The 15,126-nt window shown below is 33.2% G+C and overlaps 1 protein-coding gene across 3 annotated transcripts in view; it reads right to left on the bottom strand.

Annotated features, from left to right (window-relative positions):
- The window catches only part of LOC140673061 (uncharacterized), a 31,230-nt gene that overhangs the window by 7,743 nt on the left and 8,361 nt on the right, over positions 1 to 15,126 (bottom strand). The window lies entirely within an intron of this gene.

Genomic DNA, 15,126 nt, shown 5'->3' with positions numbered 1-15,126 from the left:
TCTATTTATATATGATATTTTTACAATTAACAATTAATGACCGTTTATATTTTTTTACACTTATTGATGTTCTAGAGACTCTGTAGAAAGAAAAAATCCGGTATTTGTTGATAAAGAAAAGTAATTGAAACAATAAAAAAGTACGAAAAAAAGGTGGATCTGTGACTCAACTGGTGACCCGCTGTGACTCAAAGGGTTAAGAGCAAATCTGCAGTTTTATATCACTGTATAATTAACATCGTACTATGAGTCGTTAACCGCGAACGTTTTTTAAAGAATATTTAATTTTATTTTACAAATTACACGAATTTAAGACGGATGGAAAATTTGAAAGCAAATCTGTACTAACAAGAGTGATGCTCAATACGTTCTCAGTAATATACCATGATATACCGATCGGTTGCAGTGCGAAAGTCGAACGTCATGTATTTCGATCCGTTACACGGGATATTACGTGTCTACAACATCGCCGGTAGGTTCGATGATACTGTTGCCGGTTACGGATCGCGAAAACGCGGACACGTGCTCCGGGCTAGAGATGGATTCGCCAAACAAGACATCCGCACGACACAGACACTGGGTGTAAAATTTCCCGGTATCGTGCCAGCAGGCCTCGTCCTGACGAAGAGACATGTTGTGGAAACAAGGGATACATCGTGACGTGCGTGCTCACGCATCGATCGCACGGTGATCTCACCAACGTCATGCACGAGCTTCACGCTTCTCGAATGACGCAATCCCTTTTTATTTTTATTTTTATTTTTTTTTTTTTTTTTTTTTACTAATTATGAATTCAGCAAAAGTTGTTTCATCAACAAAATCAAAGTACAATAATGAGATTAATTGCGTATGCATTATGTGTTCTAATATCTACATGTATATAGAGTATTATTAATAAATATAGCAGGTATCTAAATATAATATTTATGGCAAATTTGTTTGCAAATTATGGACTTGATTATTTCTGGATTAAAGGCATGTAAAGTGATAAGATTGATATTAAAATTTTGAAAATTGAAATTTCGACAAGATATTTTTCCGAATAATATTTTACTCGTATATTAAGTTCCTTGAAAATTTAATAAAAATGTGATATATTAGAGATAAAAGAAAGAGAGGGAAGGAGAATGCGTCATATTACTAAAATTATTTTAAAAATTATAAAATGATGTAATTTCTTTTATTTTTAAATATCGCAAAAACACTTTTCACATTGTTTCAAAATAGCTTTTCCTGAGATTTTCACTTTTTACACTCATAAGGTTTTTGTGTCAAATCTCTAATTAATATCGGTATAGTGTCACAGATCTTTTAATATGTCTAATATATAATACTTAAAAAGCTGAAATAATATTTTGCAAATTTATCTCCGGACTATGTCAATTTTTGCCGTATTTCCGGAAATATAACTTTTTTTTCATTCGCGCACGTTATTCTCTATCACCGTATATAAAATTGTTCGGAGGACCAACTCGAGAATAGAAAGAGAAAGAGAGAAAAATGGATTTTAATGTAGCGACGCAAATCTCTCTTTTCATATATAGCCGTAGCTGCCACCAGGGTGTACGATTTCCTGCAGTAGAGAGCCAGGATCATCCTCGTATAAACGAAGAGAGGCGATGTTTTGAAAAGAATATACGCTACCGCGCTCGGTTATTGTCATAACATCGATCCGCAATGTTCTGATGGCCGCGACAAACTGTATTACATATATACGAGAGCCCCAATCACAGAGAAGAGAAATACACAATTTCTGGATAATAACCGGTCGTTCGATCGAGCTCGGAAAAGTGCCGGAGCGACTTTAGCGACTTTAATCTGATATATTATTGATAATATGAAGATTGAATTGATTGACAATAAATTAGAATCTTTATACGTATGTACTTTTCAAATCTACCAAATCGTTTTGTAAAGAGTGTAGACATATTCAAAATAACAGATTGAAAATAAGAAAAATTCAATGCCTTTCTGTGAAAGGCTATAGCCGGATAAGCATACTAAAAGTGCCCCCGACGAGTTTTGAAATAACATTTGGCCTGTCATTTCCTCGCTGTAAAAAAAAATTTCCTCAAAATTTCAGCTCCCTAACTTTATTATTTCTTCTAGTTATCGAGAAAAACATCATTTTCAGTTTTTATTTTTCTTTTCTGTAAATATTTGAGATGATTCCATATCGATTTTTTTCGGAATACTTATCAACGAAAGACACAAAAAAAATATTTTTTCATTAATCTCGAATAAAAGCTCGATTTTTGAAAAAAGAATGAAATTAAGAAATGACTTTTTTAACACGTTCCTTTCGAGATTCAATCACCAAACTTTTATAGAATACTCTATTTATATGTCTCAATACGCTCAAATTTTTTCAATTTTTTCGAGCTGGTGCAACATGATGAGGAAAATGGAAAATCTTTTTTTTCAATTATTTTTTAGTAATAAGACGTAAAATTATTAATTTTCTGGTATAATAATTATAGTAGTAATTATAATAATTGTAATAGTTATAATTATACTGCAGGATAGAAATATTTTTTATGCAAAAAAAATCTAAAAGTTGTAATTTTTGAGAATTGTTTTTGCATAAAAAATATTTCTATTTTGTAGTGTAATTCTAACTATTACAATTATCATTATTACTCTTATCATTACTATTATAATTATAGAGAAGAGATGACAAGAAAAATAAATAATTTTCCGTCCTATTATCAAAAAATAATAATAAAAAAAAGATTTTTATTTTTTTCCACCATGTTGCATCAACTCGAAAGAATTGAAAAAATTTGAGAGTATTGAGACCTATAAAAAGTGTATTTTATAAAAGTTTGATGATTGAACCTCGAAAGAAACGTGTTAAAAAAGCCATTTCTTAATTTCATTCTTTTTTTAAAAGTCGAGTTTTTATTCGAGATTAATGAAAGAATATTTTTTTTGTGTCTTTCGTTGATAAGTATTCAGAAAAAAAATCGATACGCGATCATCTCGAATATTGACAGAAGAAAGAAATAAAAACTAAAAATGACATTTTTCTCGATAACTCGGGAAATAATAAAGTTAAAGAGCTGAAATTTTGAGGAAAATTTTCTTTTACAGTGAGGAAATGACAGGTCAAGTATTATTTAAAAACACGTCGGCGGCACTTTTTGTATGCTTATCCGGCTGTAGCCTTTCGTCAAATTGAACATTAATCTTTTTCAAATTATATATAAACTGGTTTTTAGTTTTTTCAAATTTTTTTTCATAACTTCTTATTATATATTGTGATTTCTCATTCATAAAGTGCGCAAAAATTCCTCACAAAAAGATATTCGTTGAATACAACTTTTTTTTTTTACATAATTGTGTATAAGGTAATTAAAGATGTCAAAAAGAGACACGGTTAAAAATGTATAATACGTTTAATTAAATTACGGAATTAACAAACGAGCATGATGCAAACGGTGTATGTTTCAACCGGAAGTTGAACGAGACCATCACCTCACATGATACCCCCGGTGACGCGAAAAGAGCGGAAACGACGGACGAGGCGTAATGCGTAGAAGGTATATCGATTAGCCTCTGGAGCAAAGCCGATCTCCGGGGCGAAGGTCGTCGTCTTCATCTTCGCGTCGTCGCAGAAAACCGTGGCATTCGCATTCCTGAAATGCTGCTGCTGGGTTGAACGAGGAATCGGCATCCGGCGCCGATAAGCGAAATATAATACGTCGTGACGTCACGCAGGCTCCTCGGTGAATCGCGACAGAACCGTGACAGAACAACGAGACAACGTAAGACAACGAGATACAGAGCTGTCTCGTCTTTGAAGACGGATAACTCTCCCCTCCCACAGTTAATAAGCTTTTGAGAAAACCCACCGGCATCGTTGATTACTTGCAAATATACAACGCGGAAAATTTAGATGTAAAATTATATAGATTCTGCATTATTAATAATTCGATGGTATTTAAAAAAAGTCGATGCAATGATTAATTAATTGTTTTCTTACACAGTAAAAAATAAAATAACATATCAGCTGTATGTTAATTTTACATTGAAGTAATAATCGAAACGCGGTAACGCAAGAAAATTTTAACGTATCGACGCACAATTTTTTACCGTGTACTCGCAAATTCTATGACAAAGGAATTGATCCATTTTTTTTCCACGATAAAATTTAATTAAAGTGAGTAATCTGTAGTCCGAGTCACGCTCTTTGAGAAATCATTTTTCAGATCGAGGTTTTTCCTTCGTCGATCCCGTCGCCATCGTAAATGTACATTCTAAGAATCGTGAATTCATTCCGCGTTGCGTAAAATTGCAAAGTCGGCGGAACATCGGCGAAGGATATCGAGGAAAGCAGTAATTGCATTTTCGTATCCCAAATAATTATGAGCTCCGAAGGCTAAATTTGCGTAATGTTTATTACATCACTCGACCTCCTCGAGAGACCGCTGACCGCTGCATTCCATTTCAAATTGCGAAATATTAATTACGACATTTCTGTTTTTGATTCACTTTTTCCAGCGAAATCTTTAACAATAAAAAAAGTGTAATTCCACTCTTCTAACAAGATTATTATATTATTATACATATTTATTTAATATCACGTAAAGCTTCCTCTCGATAAATAATAGGGAGTTTGCATGATTTTGAAAAACAATTGCATTTTATAATTTATATATAGTTTTAAATGTAATTAATTTTTTAATGCAAATTAAGCGAGAAAATTAATAATAAAAATTACATTATTTGAAATTGTCCAATACGATCCGGAAACGACCGAGTCCTCCCGAACGCGATGTGACGTCACAGTGCAATATCTGCATTCGGGGAGACGCTAATAGCGCTAAATAGCGTCTCCCTAACCAATATATACAGTGACAACACACTATTTTTATTTATTAAAACATCGAGTTATTGTGAAAATGGGCAAAGGTAACACGTACAAAACCTGTTTTATGTAAAAGTACAACAATTATAACAGCCAATAAATTGTTTTTCTTTGTACCTCGAGATCAAGAATGGACCGAATATCGCAATACAGAATACAGAAAACAAACGTTTGAAACTATTGCACTGTGACGTCACGCCCTCCAACCAATCAAAATCGTTTTCTCACAATTTAAATTTTATTAAATTTTAATTTAATTTCTTAATACCTTCCTATTGATTAAAATTTAAAATTTTCTTATAAATAAATTTATAATAATATATATTTAAATTACATATATAAAAAATGTATTTTTTTTAATGCAAACTCCCTATTATAAAAGATATTTATATGTAGAATGTTTTCGAAATTGTGCTTTATTCGCGAAACATATAATAAATACCATCAATTTAAATTGTTTCACAATTTTGAAAAATGTTGCATGATTTCATCTATAAAAAAAAAAAAACAAAAAAATCATAAATTATAAATGTATATTCAAAAATTCTATTTTATTCTGATTTGCTTCTCTTGGACACTTGGAATAATTCTATTGAATTTATTAGCTAGCTCTCTTAGAGAATTTATATGAAAATATTTCCATCTTCCTTCCCTAAAGATATATCTCATATATATATATATATATAGATACATGTCTGTAGCACGCGTGATTTCGCCTTCAGGATCAGGATTATTGGCGAAAGACAGGAGCAGATGTGTACTGACGGGTGTCGCGTAGCATATCTCCAGTTGCAGTCAGGTGTGTTGGCGAACGTTTTGTGACGTTATCGCGATCTTGGTGCCTGCTTGCTCATGCACCTTAGTTCTCCCCTTCTCCCCCCCCCACCCACCCCCCTTGCTCTCTATCTACCGGGTACATACGTACATAGCTCCTGGCATGTATTACATAGAGCACGCGTTACGTTTCCGCATGTGTGTGTATGTAATATACGCGAGAGCACATTTCTCGCTACTGATAACAGATCATTCTTTCGAAACGCTATCGCCGTAAAGTATAAATATTTTGTAAATTGCCTGTCGATTAATTAATTCCGCCGACTCTTTCACGGCTGGGTTTATCGATAAAAATGTGACTAGGTTTGCAAATAATTTGGAAATATTTAAAAAAATCTTTTCAACGGATTATATATTGTCAATTTTAGAATCTGAATTTCTCCTTCGTCATAGATTACATAATAATAAGTAGACGCGCCGATTAATTTTTACAATATCGTCAATTTTACATATACATCGTGTTATTTTATTTATATTTTTTTGCTTTTATCAATCGTATTATTTTATTTATATTTTTTTGTTTTCATCAATCGTACCTCGGTATTATTTATTCCCGTGTAATTAATCTCGCTAACCGGCCTCAATTAGGCGAGAGGCACGCGTACATCCGGGATATCATGCGTAATGGGATTTTGCGTGCGGCTAATTTGACGGGATCAATTGGCGAGGGCTCGAAAGAGGAAAGCGTACACGTGACCACGTATCGACGTACAATTAGAGTAGAAAATGTGCTGCAAACTTAATACGCTCGTTAACGTGAGAACCGATATAAATAGAGGCGCGTGCGTTCGAATTTTTTATTTTCCACTTTAAGAAAAAAAAAACAATATACCTATATTTTTAAATAGTCCCAAAATTGTCATCCCTGTATAATAACAATTTTGGCAGAATTAATAGACACACGTTTATGTATAAAAAAGTCAAGTTAGTTAAATTTTTTAATCCAATTGTATATAGTTTTTGATCTCTGATTCACATGACGGATGAGAGAATAAAGAGAGGCGCAGGAACGGGAAGAAGAAAGATACACGTGACACGTGACACGTGAGGAGGGTGAGGTCAAACGGGCTCGAAAGCCTCGCGGTGACTCTCGGCTCGCGATAGAAATTCGATACTCCATCGTCGGCAACTGGTCTCCTTGTCTCTTTTCATCTCTCTTCCTTTCTCTCCTTCCTCCGTGCCTTTTAAAACATCATACCCGAGAAGAGAATAATGCTCGCTCACTCGCGTCGTAGTTTTCTCTCTCTCTCTCTCTCTCTCTCTCTCTCTCTCTCTCTCTCTCTCTCTCTCTCTCTCTCTCTCTCTTTGTTTCATCTTCCGCGTCTTTTTAGCTACGTTACATGTAATTATAAAGAAGTCGATTTTGCGCTGTAAAAGTCCGCGAAATGTGTGGGTCGCATGAAGGCTCTCGAGTGTAACGTCGTGGAGAGAATCGAGTGGGGGGCCTCGTACGAGGATAAAAGATAGATTCGCGAAGCCCGGGGGTCAGGAGGTCATTTCAGCGACTATGGCTTATCTCGCCATATCTTCCGCATGAGCCAATCGTCCTTTGCTATCTCGACCTCAGCATCGTCGTCGTCGTTGTCGTCGTTGTCGTCGTTGTCGTCGTCGTCGTCGTCGTCGTTGTCGTGACGTAAGGAGAAAAGTATATGCTAACGCAACCACACATTTGTTTTCTACGATTCGAATCACATACACGATTATTCTACTAAACAAACGATATTAGTAATTGAAAACATTTCGAGAGCTTTAATTTTCTGATTCATGATTCAATTTTTATTGCTATATATTTTTTTTTTTTTTTTTATATAAAAAAATAAAACATACACATAATATTTTATATGTCAAGTTTCGCGCGCGATTATATAATTTCTTATTTTATTAATGCTGTCGATAAAGGCTATAGCCGGATAAGCATACTAAAAGTGCCCCCGACGAGTTTTGAAATAACATTTGGCCTGTCATGTCCTCATTGTAAAAGAAAATTTTCCTCAAAATTTCAGCTTTTTAACTTTATTATTTCCTGAGTTGTCGAGAAAGATGTCATTTTTAGTTTTTATTTTTCTTTTCTGTAAATATTTGAGATGATTCCATATCGATTTTTTTCGGAATACTTATCAACGAAAGACACAAAAAAAATATTTTTTCATTAATCTCGAATAAAAGCTCGATTTTTAAAAAAAGAATGAAATTAAAAAATGGCTTTTTTAACACGTTCCTTTCGAGGTTCAATCACCAAACTTTTATAGAATACTCTATTTATATGTCTCAATACGCTCAAATTTTTTCAATTTTTTCGAGCTGGTGCAACATGATGAGGAAAATGGAAAATCTTTTTTTTCAATTATTTTTTAGTAATAAGACGTAAAATTATTAATTTTCTTGTATAATAATTATAGTAGTAATTATAATAATTGTAATAGTTATAATTATACTGCAGGATAGAAATATTTTTTATGCAAAAAAAATCTAAAAGTTGTAATTTTTGAGAATTGTTTTTGCATAAAAAATATTTCTATTTTGTAGTGTAATTCTAACTATTACAATTATCATTATTACTCTTATCATTACTATTATAATTATAGAGAAGAGATGACAAGAAAAATAAATAATTTTCCGTCCGATTATAAAAAAATAATAATAAAAAAAAGATTTTTATTTTTTTTCACCATGTTGCACCAACTCGAAAAAATTGAAAAAATTTGAGAGTATCGAGACCTATAAAAAGTGTATTTTATAAAAGTTTAATAATTGAACCTCGAAAGAAACGTGTTAAAAAAGCTATTTCTTAATTTCATTCTTTTTTTAAAAGTCGAGTTTTTATTCGAGATTAATGAAAGAATATTTTTTTTGTATCTTTCGTTGATAAGTATTCAGAAAAAAAATCGATACGCGATGATCTCGAATATTGACAGAAGAAAGAAATAAAAACTAAAAATGACATTTTTCTCGATAACTCGAGAAATAATAAAGTTAAGGAGTTGAAATTTTGAGGAAAATTTTCTTTTACGATGAGAGGAAATGACAGGCCAATTTATTACATCAAGCTTGAAAATGTAATCTTACTTTTCTCAACTATTTCTATTTCAATTCTTGATAAATAAAATAATCCTTACATCATTTTGCATAATTAATTTTCTTGCCATAGTATTTAATAAAATTATTATATATAAGACTATTTTTAGTCTTATCATTATCGCGTTCGCGACGTAGAGGTGGCTTGATATTTCATTACCGTAAGTGTTTATCGAAAAGGCACACGATTACACATCCTTATTTTAGAGAGACTCAATATTATTCAACTTTTCGTCTCTCTTCGCGTTACACGAGACGACGACGTCACCGACGACTTTGAGAGATCCCGGCGTCCGGGCAGTTCGCTACACGATTTTGCTTTCGTAAAAACCCTGCCGGTTTTATCGATCACAGCCGATCCGATTCGCAACGTAATATAACGTTCGCGCAATGTAATGCCCGTTAATTAATTAGAATACCGCGAGATACGGAGGACGGGGGAAAATTTCGACGGCTCGTAAGAACAAGAGGAACGGCCGCGCGACACCCGACGACCATACCGTGTTGCCCTCCTTCGACGGCTCTTTCCTCCACGACGACAAGGCTTATCTCGTCGACGCGCTATCGTGTTTTGCTATAGTAAATATGCAGCGCAGAGCGCTGTTTTGCACAGGCGTTGTACTCGCCATCCATCGCCGGGCATTGATTAATCGCGGCAGAGCGCAGCTTCCTCTCTCCCCCCCCCCCTCCTTCCCCGCAATCATCGCGAACGAGAACGCGAAAACAGTAAAATGAGCGCAGGAATCGAACGATCCGATTATTTAACGAGGATATAGAGACACGACGATACTCTCTTTCGAGGGGCGGGGAGGGGGGGAGGGGGAAGGGCGAGTACCGTGCGAGTTTTTATTATCGAATCTTTTTTACATTAAAGTCTCTTTATACCAATTTTTATTCGATTATCTATGTAATTGCATAACTTTTGAAATGGATATTCTTAAATTCGCGTGTAAAAAGGTCTATTATACTTGACTTGACATTATGTAGTTCATCGTAAAACTTTGGTAATTTCTATCAATTTCTTTAACGTTGTAGCAAAACGTAACGTCGCTTGCTTGCGATAACATTCGCGCGCGATAGTCCTTATCGCGCAAAATTAGTGATCGCCTGCCAAACCGATTGCCCTTGTTTACTACGCATATATTTCGATGCAAATACGCGATGATTATACCCCTGACCTGATTTCCAAGTAAATAAACAGGGTCATCGATTTCTACTTTCCTCAAAAAAAGATTTCTCTGTAATTCCGTCATTTATTTTGTCACAAGTTTGAAAAATAGTGTTATTAGATTAAAATTGAAAGCAAGAAAAAACCAAGTGGGACAGCACTTTTAAATTTGTGATAAGTATGTAAGAGACCTCCATAAGCAGAGATATATTAAATACATATATAATATTAATGATAATATTTAATAAATTTTATTGTCTTATATGTATACAAGTCCAAGTAAAATTTTTTATATTTTTTACATATACCGTTAGATAAATTAGAGAATAATACAATTATTATTATTGTAAATAATAACTTGGAAGGAAATATAAATAAATATTTTGTCGTTTAAGAATTACCTGAAATTTATCGCTCGGACTACTAGATTTACGTCTATTAGATTTCCACAATCATACAATAGATCGTAATATAATCAGGCCGCAGCGTAGCGCAATAGTAATTAGATCAGCGTTTAAGCGATAATCGACTACCCTATAATTAGACGTGTCAGCTATTTCGTACGACTTTATCGTACGGCTTTTATTGCCTCGATAAACTTGCGCCGCGTATAATCGTTATTAAACGACGAATAGAGTTCGCGCGAGAGCAAACTATAATGATGTAGAACACGAGCCGTGACCTGGCAGATCACGCATCGTAACTTTGCTTAATCGACATAAATGTCAGATCCAGAGTCTTAATATTTTTCGAATCCTAGCCATCTAAACATTCCATATTTTTCAAACCCTATCTAAAAATTTCCCGAAAAAACTACATTAATTATCGTTCTTGCAAAATCAAGATTTTTTTTTTTTTTAATAAAAATTCGCTTTTAGTAGAGAGTTGATCGAGAGAGAGAGAATGACAAATTTAAAATACATTCGTTGTCAAAGGTTATAGCCGGATAAGCATAAGTACAAAAAGTGCCCCCCCGACGTATTTTTAAATAATACTTGGCCTGTTATTTCCTCAAAATTTCAGCTTTTTAACTTTATTATTTCCCGAGTTATCGAGAAAAATGTCATTTTTAGTTTTTATTTTTTTTTTCTGTAAATATTCGAGATGATCGCATATCGATTTTTTTCTGAATGCTTGTCAACGAAAGACACAAAAAAATATTTTTTCATTAATCTCGAATAAAAACTCGATTTTTAAAAAAAGAATGAAATTAAGAAATGGCTTTTTAACACGTTTCTTTCGAGGTTCAATCATCAAACTTTTATAAAATACACTTTTTATAGGTCTCGATACTCTCAAATTTTTTCAATTTTTTCGAGTTGATGCAACATGGTGAAAAAAAATTAAAATTTTTTTTTTATTATTATTTTTTGATAATCGGACGGAAAATTATTTATTTTTCTTGTCATCTCTTCTCTATAATTATAATAGTAATGATAATTGTAATAATAATAGTTATAATTACACTACAAAATAGAAATATTTTTTATGCAAAAACGATTCTCAAAAATTACAACTTTTATAAAAGTTTGGTGATTGAACCTCGAAAGGAACGTGTTAAAAAAAAACCATTTCTTAATTTCATTCTTTTTTTAAAAATCGAGCTTTTATTCGAGATTAATGAAAAAATATTTTTTTGTGTCTTTCGTTGATATTCAGAAAAAAAATCGATATGGAATCATCTCAAATATTAACAGAAAAGAAAAATAAAAACTGAAAATGATGTTTATCTCGATAACTTAAGAAATAATAAAGTTAGGGAGCTGAAATTTTGGGAGAAAATTTTGTTTTACACCGAGGACATGACAGGCCAAATGTTATTTCAAAACTGGTCGGGGGCACTTTTAGTATGCTTACTACTCCGACTACTTATAGCCTTTGCGATATTAACTACAGGACAGAAGGACGATTAGCGATATAATTCGTGATCTAATTGCGAGTTTGAAAGTCAGAGACCTCCATGATAAAATCCACGAAGAAGCTGTCGTCGTAGATACATTGGTTTTCGCTGTGAAACACGCGCAGCCTTCCCGGATTAGCCATCATAACTCTTACGGACGAGCACTTAAACACCCCGATCCAACCGAACAGACACGAGAGAGAGACGCTCGTTATTTCTTGTCTCTTGTAACAGCATTCGTTCCAGACTGTCTTTGGAGATCGTTTTTTTTCTCCGCGACACTGTCTTTACGCGCTTGTCTCATAATCACTGTTCTCGCGTAACAATCTTTGGAGCAACTCGTATGTTTTTAAAAGTCGCGTATCACCGGTGCATAACAATCAGGTTGTTGAATGACATAATCGAAAGAGATTGGATTAACAGAAATTGTAAACAAAAACATGTAAATAAAGAAAGATAAGAGAAAGATAATACTTGACTGATTGTGAGAAGAAAAGATATAAATTCACGAGGCTGCAGATTAACGATATTTTACTTTCTTTTCGGTACTTTTTAATTCGATAAAAAAGAAAATACTGTTAATCCATCGTTAGTTGCAATGATTATATTATAAAAACATTTTAACATAAGTTTAATTATAATACTTTGCAATCGCAAAAATCATATCGATATTAGTTTCTTTATCATACATATACTTATATCTTCCACTGTTTTAATATTCTATTCAATATTTATTATTTAAAATATCAAATGTAATGTATATGTATTTTATTATTTAATATTAAATTTATAATACTAAATTCGATACGAAACACTAAATATAATATGTTTTCTCCCTTGCTCCCTCTGTTCTCTATACGAGAAATATATTACGAGATATATTAAATTTAATACAATAATAAATATGACAGTTGACATTAACATTGAATATCGAATATTATTAATTTCCAACACGAACATTTACCCAAAAGTTCCTTTATCCTTTGACTCATCGATTAAGTGTATATATATATCTTGCAACTGTTGCGCGTCTCCGTCCGATAGACTTATCTTTTGCAGCTTAGAAACTATTAGCGATTTTATTTCTTTATGATGCGCTATCTACGTAACACACCGGGGACATCGATATATATCCGTCTAACAAATAAGATTCAGTTACCGTCTAAGATTTAGTACCATTTCAGCTCTGTAAGAGGCCGACGTGCGATTTAATCGGGCCAGGCGGGAGCCATGTCGGCGAGGATCGTATCTCGGTCTATCTGTCATTCAGCGATTAGCGAATAATATAAAGTCCGGTAACCGGTAACGTGATGCCAACAACCTAACCAAGGAGTGCTTATCGCTTTTTCTCTCCCTCTCTTTCTCTCTTTATTATCTTTATAAATGTTCCTTGCAGACCGTTCTTCACGATTACATACAGAAAGACGACCCTCGGGCAATCACGTATACCGATGATATAGTCGACCACCGTCGAGGGAGAAACCGTCTCGGTATCCTATCGAAAATGAAGAGTGAAAAAAATCCACACGCATATATCACCCCACGTGCTCGGATCATTTGGCAGCGATAACCAATCCTTTGATTCGCTAGAAATCTTAACTTGCGTGCCAAGTTTTTTAAACGAAATTAATTACACAGTAAAAAATTGTGCGCCGATATGTTAAAATGTTTTTGCCTTACCACCTTTTGATTATTACTTTTCAATGTAAAATTAATGTACAGCTGATGTGTTATTATTTTTTTTTTTTTATTAATATTTTCATGTGTTACATTTGTGTCAACTTTATAAACTTGACACTTTGTGTATGTCTCTTAGAAATGAAATATTATTTTGAGTGCTTTTAACAATCGTTTCAAAATTAATTTAACATTCTAAGAAAAGTTAAAAATAAATCTTCGAGTAATCATGAACTTTAAAAATGTTCCATCAACCTTTCTTACACAAGTTATTGTAACTACTCTTTCATGTAGTTTTTAATTAATTTCTATGTTATTTTTACAGCACACTTAAAGTCTCAATGACAAAAATAAATGTAAAGTTTTGTGTAAATTACTTAACTTTTCTAATTTCTCAATAAGTAACACACAATAAATGAGTTATTTTAACTTAAAATTTAAAGTGGACTTTCTGGGACATGCAAAAAATGTTAAAATTAACATTTTATTTTTTACTGTGTATGATTACAGATTATTTTTTTTTTAATAATTTTATCGCGAATCAGATGACTTTATATATTTAATAGCATCATGTTTCATCGAATGAAAAAAAAGTCAACTCTAATACATCTGATATTTAATTATCTAATATATAGTATGTGTAAATATATTTATTTTCGTTCTATTTTCATATACTTATCAGTGTTAAATCAACTGATTAAATTTCGAGGACAAACATTACTGTACAGGGAAATATACCGGAATAAATCGATAAATCGTCGACGCGTCGTCAAACGTTAAATCATGAAATTGTGTTTCGTCACCATAAGATAAATGACGAGATATTTCTACGTCCCGCGGAATTATAGGAGCGCGACGACAATTTGGTCTCGGCCAATGTGGAGAAAGAGACTATATAATCGCATTGAGGCGAGAGAGATAAACCGTGTGACTAAATGCCGCGCGGAAACATTGGGGATTTTCTCTCTTCCTCTCTCTTTTCTTCTTGCACGCGACGGACCTCTCGCAGTATATCATTCCTTCTCCTTTTCTCTCTCTCTCTCCCGGGAAAGCCGTCGTCGCATCGTCGTTTTCTCGCGGAGAGAAGCCTGGCCCTCCCTCGCGACGACACTCTCGACGGCGTTCCCGAGACTACAGTTTTGTATTATTAGAACGCAGCCTTTAGCAACAACCCGCTTTTTCTTCTTTCGAAACCGCCGTCGTGTGTTTGAGGATTCGTTTAGAAAAATTCGATTCTTTATTTTTCTCATAATAGGAAGTTTGCAATAAAAAAAAATACATTCTTTTATATATGTAATTTAAATATGTATTATTATAAATTTATTTATAAGAAAATTTTAAATTTTAATCAATAGGAAGGTATTAAGAAATTAAATTAAAATTTAATAAAATTTAAATTGTGAGAAAACGATTTTGATTGGTTGGAGGGCGTGACGTCACACAGTGCAATAATAGTTTCAAACGTTTGTTTTCTGTATTGCGATATTCGGTCATTCTTGATCTCGAGGTACAAAGAAAAACAATTTATTGGCTGTTTTAATTGTTGTACTTTTACATACAGGTTTTGTTACCTTTGCCCATTTTCACAATAACTGGATATTT

This window comes from Anoplolepis gracilipes, chromosome 14, assembly GCF_047496725.1.
Source record: "Anoplolepis gracilipes chromosome 14, ASM4749672v1, whole genome shotgun sequence".
In the NCBI taxonomy this organism is placed as follows: Eukaryota; Metazoa; Arthropoda; class Insecta; order Hymenoptera; family Formicidae; genus Anoplolepis; species Anoplolepis gracilipes.
The sequence above is the reverse complement of the archived record's forward strand: the minus strand, read 5'-3'. Positions and strand labels throughout refer to the sequence as shown.